This window comes from Tachypleus tridentatus, chromosome 13 (assembly GCF_004210375.1).
Source record: "Tachypleus tridentatus isolate NWPU-2018 chromosome 13, ASM421037v1, whole genome shotgun sequence".
Classification (NCBI taxonomy): domain Eukaryota; kingdom Metazoa; phylum Arthropoda; class Merostomata; order Xiphosura; family Limulidae; genus Tachypleus; species Tachypleus tridentatus.
In genome coordinates this window covers 36,675,457-36,684,090 of record NC_134837.1, presented here as the reverse complement: position 1 = coordinate 36,684,090, position 8,634 = coordinate 36,675,457, and positions in this window count along the sequence as shown.

Below are 8,634 nucleotides of genomic sequence, written 5' to 3'. Positions count from 1 at the left end.
GATCAGTTTCAGGAATTACTTGCCAACATATTTATTGAATGGAAGCTTTTAAGCTTCTTTGATAAATATCTCGTTATGTGATTAGATTTGATGTAAATCTTATATTACATGCACAATGTAGAGCATTTTGAAAATGGAACAGTTAAATATATTTAAAATACAAAACATATAACAGTGACAAGATACGTCAAAATTACGTCAATTAAATACTTGCATATATAGACTTCATAGTTTCTAAAACATAAATTCATGTATTTGTTAAAAGTACACATAACAGTTTCATAACTAGGAATATAAAATGTAAGACTTCAATGATTAAGGGAGCAAAAGTTTCAAGTAAATACAACCATTTCATAAGTTTGCTCATAAGTAATGGAGAGTCAGTACTAATCTACGGATTCACAAGTCTAAAATTAGCAGTTCCATCCCCGACAGTGAACACAACGGATACCCCGATGTGGTTTTTTTACAACACACACTCACCAATGCTCAAACGACGAAACATTATTCCGTAATGTGTAGTTTAAATGTAGCAAATCGGCCAACACTATAAAACAATAGACTTTTTCTCTGGATTTGCAAGTTTAAAATTCAGCACGAAAGGATTGTGATTATATTAGCAATAAGGTTTTCCAAATCTTACGTCACTGCCTGAACAACCAACTTGTTTAATGACAAAGCTCGTCAGGTAGGATGGACAAGAAAAATAGAGATGATCTCAAAAATTATATATTAAACTTTTCGCCCAAGTTCCAGCAAAAATGCATAACACAAGTTAATGGCTAATTTTTATTAATGATAGGTCTTCCAGTGGCAGAGCGATATGTCTGCGATCTCACGGCGCTATAAACTGGGGTTTCGATACCCGTGGTGGACAGAACACAGATAAGCTATTGTGATGATGTTTATGAATTTCAGCTTCCATAGTTAATTGCGTCTCGCTTTCTCACAATTCAGTTCAATCTAAATGAAGTTTTGACTGTCAAAATTTGTGCACATAAGTAACTGCGCTTTTCTATAAGCGAGACGTACAAATGCTAGTTAATTCCACCTCGTTAAAGAATGTATTTGCTGCTGGACATTTCATATAAAAACTGATTACTTAAACTATCATTTCAGTTGTTTATTTAATTAATATCTGTCAAGCCAGTAGCCACAACCAACTTCATAACTCAATTAATACCCTCGTCATATTCTCATTTAACAGGTGCCCCAAATCTATTCTCAGCAATTTATTCACTTTCTGTTGGTCAACACATGAATGAATTTACATAAAGTATAATATGCATGAGTTTCTTACAATGTACACACATTAACATATACTAACGTATGTATGTATGTTTCGAACCTCCACACTTTTGTGCACTAGTTGTTTTCAATAAATAACCTCAGACTTCTTTGCCGTTACACTAACCTATATGGGCAACTTTTGTAAATTACCAACCAACAGTCATGACAAAGTTTCTAAAATAAATCATTTCTGTTGGAACTTTGCCTATCCAGGCTATTCAGCCACAATTCTCATTGCCAAAAACAATGTTCACTGTCATGTCCATGACTCCACTATGAATTCAACTTTGTCTCAACACAACAGTCTACAATAAAACATCTACTGTATCAGAATAGCCTTTACATTGGAATACTACATCACATTACAGAGTTAGTCAAACAGAAAAGGAAATATAAACAACCTCAATGTATAAAAAAACTATATTCAACTGAAATCCGTCATAGAACGAGCTTTTTGTCCGTAAGATTACAAGACCCTCAAAATTAGTATCTATAATACACATATCAGTCATACGTTATTAAGTGCACAGTAATATTTCCTCATAACATTTGCGCTTCTTCATCATAATAGCTGCCACTACTCCAAGGGAATGTGACTTTTACGAAACTACACTATTCTTTTACAGAAGAATATTGCTTTGTCACACACACACACACACAAACAAACATTTCTGGCTTTTTTGTCGTTCGTTTTTCAATCTACAACTATTCTAGTTTGGGACAATCCAATGGTTTACTTTTGTTTTAGCAATGTGCAATCAATGGTCACAAAAGAATCTTCATTTGCTGGTTTTTCAACTTAATAGAATATATCGACGTAATAATAGAGAGGAACCTCACAGAATGAAGTGAATACATTGCATTGTGAAATATTACCCAGTAGCTAATAAAGCAACAAATGCTACCTCTTTTCCATAATTGACATTTCAAACATATGGCTGGCCTAACCATGAAAATGAAATTGTTTATATAGACAGTTCAATTTCACAGATTGGAGGCCGAAAGTCCTTTCAGCTATTGGATTCTAATCCAAACAACTCGCCCCACAGTGGCACAGCGGTACCTCTGCGTACTTACAACGCTAGAATCCGGGGTTTGATACTCGTGGTGGGCAGAGCACAGATAGCTTATTGCGTAGCTATGCAGAAACGACAACAACAGCCAAACAAATTTCCTCGCTCTGATAATTGATGAAAATGTGCATAAAGTAAACTTCACTCAGTAGCTGGGAAAGTACGTGTTGCCAGTTTATTTCAGTTTGAAGTTGCTTCCCATATCTCTGTGGTCAATAATATTGGTATAATGCGCTATTGTGCACCTATACTTGTTTGTATAAGTGTCTTATACTACCTGATTCAACACTCTACTCTCCAATGTCAGCTGTCTTCACGTTCTCTTGTTTTATAGCAAAGAACGTCCATGTTAGTTATGGATCTATTAGTTCCTCTTCTCAGAGAGTTCTTAAGGGAAGGTGGGTAAGTGAAATTTGACATCGAATGTCCAGTAAAACTGTTAATATATGGCTCTGTATTATGGCAGCAAAATGGTTTTATCTCAGCTTGGTGTCCTGTAACGGGACATTCAATAAACAAACATGGTCTTACTATGTGGTGAGTTAAACAGTCAGTGTTGCACTTACGAATAACGTGCTATTCCCATGTTGTACATGTGTAACACTGTAGTCCAACATCCAAATATCCTTCCAGTTTTTTAAAGTTCATAATCCTCTTCAGCGATGCATGCTCGATCTTGAATGTGAGATTTCAACCATGCAAGCAGACTTCATATAGCTTGATGAATACCATAACTATACACACTTTCCTCTGAGTGTGTAGCACGTATGTATTCTTTCCTGACTATAACTACATACACTTTTCTTTTAATTCTGCAGAATGAGTGTGTGCAATAAATTATTCATATCCTCTTCGGCTGCCTTTTTAAACATTGAAATAATGATCTTCTTTATCCCCAACACATATAATGTAATCTCGGTGCAGATCTTTACTTGGTGGTATAATGAGGGTGCATTTAAGTAAACAGGATATAGAAACCGACAGTTCCTCACACTGGGGTCGCTAAATCATCAAACTCCTACAGATCATGGTTGCGTTGAACACTAGCCTTCTTTCTCAGATAAAGTGGGGTGTCTCTGCTGCTCTTATTTAATCCATCTATTACGTGATCATTAGCAGCATGACTAATGATACAACAAACATTGGTGGAGGTCAGCAGCAATGGTACTTTCCTCTTGAATCTTGGGATACTAGGTGACTCTCTTCATAGAATGGTTTCCTCCTATTTCATTAACTACCATTGATATAGCTCATAGCAGCTATCATCCATCAACAGCTTCCCAGTCTTGACTCTCACTTTGCGAGAAAGCAACTTTTATTTTTATGCTATGAATAAATTGCTTTTTTGTTTAGTAGTTATAACATCTCTTAATGGAGAAATTCAACGTGCAATATCTTATCATCCTTCTTTTCAGCCCTATTTCAACCGTTGGCAAAATGGTTCCTGTTACTGAAGTCAGCCTATCAACAGCAATTTGCTTCTGTCTCCTGTCAGAATTATCTTCACAGAGAAGTTCTCTGCTATCTTACTAGTCATCTACTTCATGTACAATGATCCACCTTTTCATTTGCTGACAGAAAAGTTCTTGTTGAAGAATAGTGTCCATCAGATACACCTTGTTTCTGGGTCTCAAGTCAACATGGTGTCTCTTGTCATCTTGGTAAATATATGTTATCTTATCTTCTAAGGAAATAGTCAGCAATGTAATAAAGCTTTTCCATCAATAGCACTTCTCACGTATTTCTGAGGTTGGCTTCTATTTATCTATCTGTTTGGTAAAACCCTAGTAAACCTATAGAGACCACTCCACTTGGGCTTAGATGCCCCAAACTCCCTTTTATGCAAAATATTTTCAGTCAATATCCATTCCTTTTTCCAGTATCGTGACTGTAGGTCAATGCTTCATAAATGTGGTGGGATTGCGCATATATTCATGAATATAGATATATTCCTTATGTGTGTGTGAATATATATATATAAATCTGAGCTTGCGACTGCAGGACAATGTCCTGTAAATGTGTCTGACGTTGCATATATGTTTATTAACATAGGTATATTGTCATACGAATACATATATTTCTCCACAACTTGTACCTGTACAGATCATAAGGTATCAAAGATTATTTTTAGATGTGAAAATTCATTTTACTTCTGTCTAGCTGGTAAGCTTTTAATCTCTTAAATGGATATACTTCACAAATCTATAATCACGTTTTTTTAATTGAATGATCTCCAAATAACATATTTAGATACTTTCATTAAAGCTTACTTTTTAAACTTGTTTCATTAAAGCGAATATTAAACAGAACCAATGTACAATATTTACTCATGAACAGTTAACTTTAATATATTTTGTGTGTGTCTTATATTGTTTCTGATATTTTTTTAGTTAGTTTGTCTTTCATTCTAACTTAATATTCAGTCTCTGCTATACGATGAAAATATAGAACGTCTATTTGGAATAGCTGTATTACATTACATATGACATGATAGCACTCTTGCGAGTGAATCGCTCAATTCCTGAAGTCTTCAGAAACGAATTCTTCCAAACGTAGTTTTGGACTCATTATACAAATTTTAACACTAGATACAGGTGAAAGAGTGTTCCGCTTTTGAATTCTGCAGTTTTGTTATTTTGTCCTTGACGTTGAAAAAGTTTTTCTTATTAAAGCTACTTCTAGAATTAAATATACCTTGATCATGTTAGATGAGGCATTTTGATCATGTTGAACTGTCTCTCAGTTTAAAGATTACGCATCATATATTTATTAACCATTTTTCGTGCTTAATGAAAGTCCACCTACATTAAACATTGTTTAAAAATAAATGGCTATAAGTTACAATGTTGATTTTAAAATAAAAATCGTACAGTTACCTTTTAACACAGATGTTTGTATGTTTTATCATTCAACAATAATTAATTGCCCTTACCTTTGTAATTTTATGCCGATTTCTGACACAGGGAGGTTTATTACGTTAATTAAATACGGGAAATACAAAATAGCAAAATAATATAAATATATACAATACTCTTTCAAGTTCAAGAAGAGCCAAAAAAAAAACAACAACAAATTAACAGTAATATTACGCACATAATTCTTGCACGAGATTTTAAATTTAAGTTATAGGAAAGCATGAAATATATTAGAGTAAAGGAAGGTATAAAAGAAAAGTAAAACATTTCATGTAATTAAGAAAACTGGCTAACATTGTTAATACCGTTAGTTACTTTAAAACAAAAAGTGACGTTTAGCAGTAAGTTGGAGTTTTGTTTTGATTTAGCTTGCACTAGTGAAGTGCAACTTTCGTGTGGTTAGATAAATTGAATAGATTAAGAAATATTCAATCCAAGTCTGAAGAGGTTATAATTTCATTGTATAGATCACTGGTTAGACCGTATTTGGTGTATTGTGTTCAGTGTTAAGTTCCACACCTAAGGAAGGACATTGAATTGTTGGAAAGGGTTCAGAGAGGGGTTACCAGAATGGTGCCTGGGATTGAGGGATTGTCAGATGAGAAGAGGTTAAAATTTGTGAAATTGTCTTATTTTGAAAAAAAAGAAGAGTTAGAAGGCATCTAATTTAGGTGTTTATGGTTGTATAGGGAATTAATAGTTTCGATGCACAATTTTTTTCATATTTAATGGCAAAAATAGTAGAACTAGGGATCACAAATATAATTTTTGGCAAAATAGGAGTCATTTTCAGCTAAGACAGTTTTATTTTTGGCCTTTGGAATGGGTTGCCCTTGGATTTTGTAGATAGAGTACATTTAAGTCGTGTTAAAAAAATCTTCGTAAGTTTTAATTAATTAAAATTATTCATAAATAAATTTTAGTTTACAGGTTAGGACAGCCAAGATTGTCCAGTAGGTTTGTTGACATCCCTAAGTATTATATTATTTTAAAAAAATGTTAGAAAAAACTCCCTGTTTTGAACTTCAAATTCACAAAATTGTACTTTGGGAAAAATAAATTTGTTTGTAAGGTTCTTGTACATTCAACACATGATAATTCTATACATCACAATTATAATAAACAAATACCTAGTTACGAAATTTAGTGCTTTTACGTTCAAAGGCAATTTTTTATTGAATATTAATAGAAGACTGCTTACAACAGAAGTAATTCAAAGTAATATCTCATAACGTTTCAAAGTCTGATTTATTTGTTCTCCATAAACGCTGTTATGTGATATAAATATACAGTTATGTCCATTATTGTAAGAACAGGTAGCTTAATTGTGATTAATCGTTGTGCTGGAATGAAGATTGGTAAAATGTTATTGCACTTAACATTTATATATTTTGTTGTGTAACGTGGTCGTGGGCTTACTTGCAGGCAGACCGAGTTGATTCTCTCGGTGTAGCCACTGGAGTTTCACTGATACTACCTGTTGTTACATGAAATATTTATTTGAAGTGAGGATGTAGTGAGCGAACGGAGCACACAGACACTATCTCGAGGGTTTATGGTTAAAACAAAGAGACTCGAAACAAAGACGTCCGATAACATTTTAATTGATGTCTTCAAATACTTTGTATTTACACACACACACATGTACAGTTGTGTTTATTAATCTTTATCATAGATAATCCATTTAATTCTATTAACATGATGACTGATATCACGGAATAATGGCATTAGAATTACTTACTAAGAGCTTAGGCGTGAAGTGGCCTGGTTTTCACTAATAGATAGAGACACCTTCTACACTTGTTCCTCGATTCCTTCTTGACTAATCTTCTTTCTTCTACTGATGAAGATGAGAGCTGAGATAAAAACCTTCTAAATTATGATCTTCATCATGTCGAATTGCTTATTAGATTGTGAATATTCTGTCGTCTGTTTTAGGACCTTTTATTCTTGCTGAGGGTGGAATTGTCCACCTATTCATAGTACCATGGTGTCGGCTGACTTCCTGTTTGTGATTTTTTAAGCTCATTTCGTAATAATAAATTATACTAACATGTCGTCAAGCGGTCAGAGTTTCTTCTTATTTATGAACTCCAATCTCGTGAGTTACATTTATTAATTAATCAACATACTCCATACTGTCACGCCGTCCCGCTATCCAAGATTCTTAGTTTCAACGTCCAAGTTTGCTTAACTCCTTTTAATCTCGATAGCGTAAAGTCACTTCAACTGAAACATACAACAGACAATTTCTCATCTTTAGTTTATAGCTTGAATAACCACTTTTAAACTTGATAGTGTCTATTTGTTCCAATCTAAACTAATAGCGGGTGTTTTTCAGCGGCTTTCTCTGAATCTCTGTCTTAAATAACCCTTCTGTTGTTCTTGATAGTATCACCTCTTCTTAAACAACATATTGATTGATCATACGAGACAAGTTTCTCGGCATGCTTTCCTGAGCTGTCGTTGTTCTATAAACATCGTTGTTTCAAAAACATACTTTATTATACTTCATTATTTCTTGTTTATTAAAATAATTATACGAAGCATCTAAACATCTAGCGATGCCTCAGTTGTTAAGCTATTGACATTGACACAAATATGGATTGCTATTATTTCCAGAGCAAACTCAAGTAGGGTTAGCTTTGTTGTTTGTACGTATATTTTATATCTACTCACATACACAGACGTACAGATACTGATTTAATATTTGAATACTAATTGTAAATCTAGAAATGTTTTAAAAAATAAAGTTACATGAATTCTTTAAGTGATTTACTTTAACCTACTGTTAATATAATTATATAACTTACATATATATAACTTAATTAAATAAGTTTTTTCTTATATTTCGATAAGCTTCATGCGAAAAAAAAGTAGGTATATGTATATATATATAAAGAACGGACTAATGACGAACTGATTTGAAACATAGTCGATAGTAATTTTAATTTTTTTAAAAAATTCAAAGTACATTGATGAATATCGTTTTTTTACTGTATTATGTATAACTTTGTTTGAAAGATATTTCTCTTGACTATAGTCGGCACTTTTGCTGGCAGCACGTGATAAACACATATCACATGGTTAAAGCACCGCTTTTGGACAAGTCCACCCTGTCAAGGCTAATGTGATATATCACAATACTTTCCAATAGACAAACAACTCAAACTGAAGTATAGATAGCTTATATTTGTGGAAATTTCCAATTAAAAAATTAAATTTCGGGCTTATAACGTTTCATACAGTATTACTTACCAATTCTTGAATTGATAATCACGTGACAGCGGCTCCAGGCAATAGTATAAATATGGTTCAAAATCAAGTCTCTGCTCGATCAATTTTGTGGAAGAAGT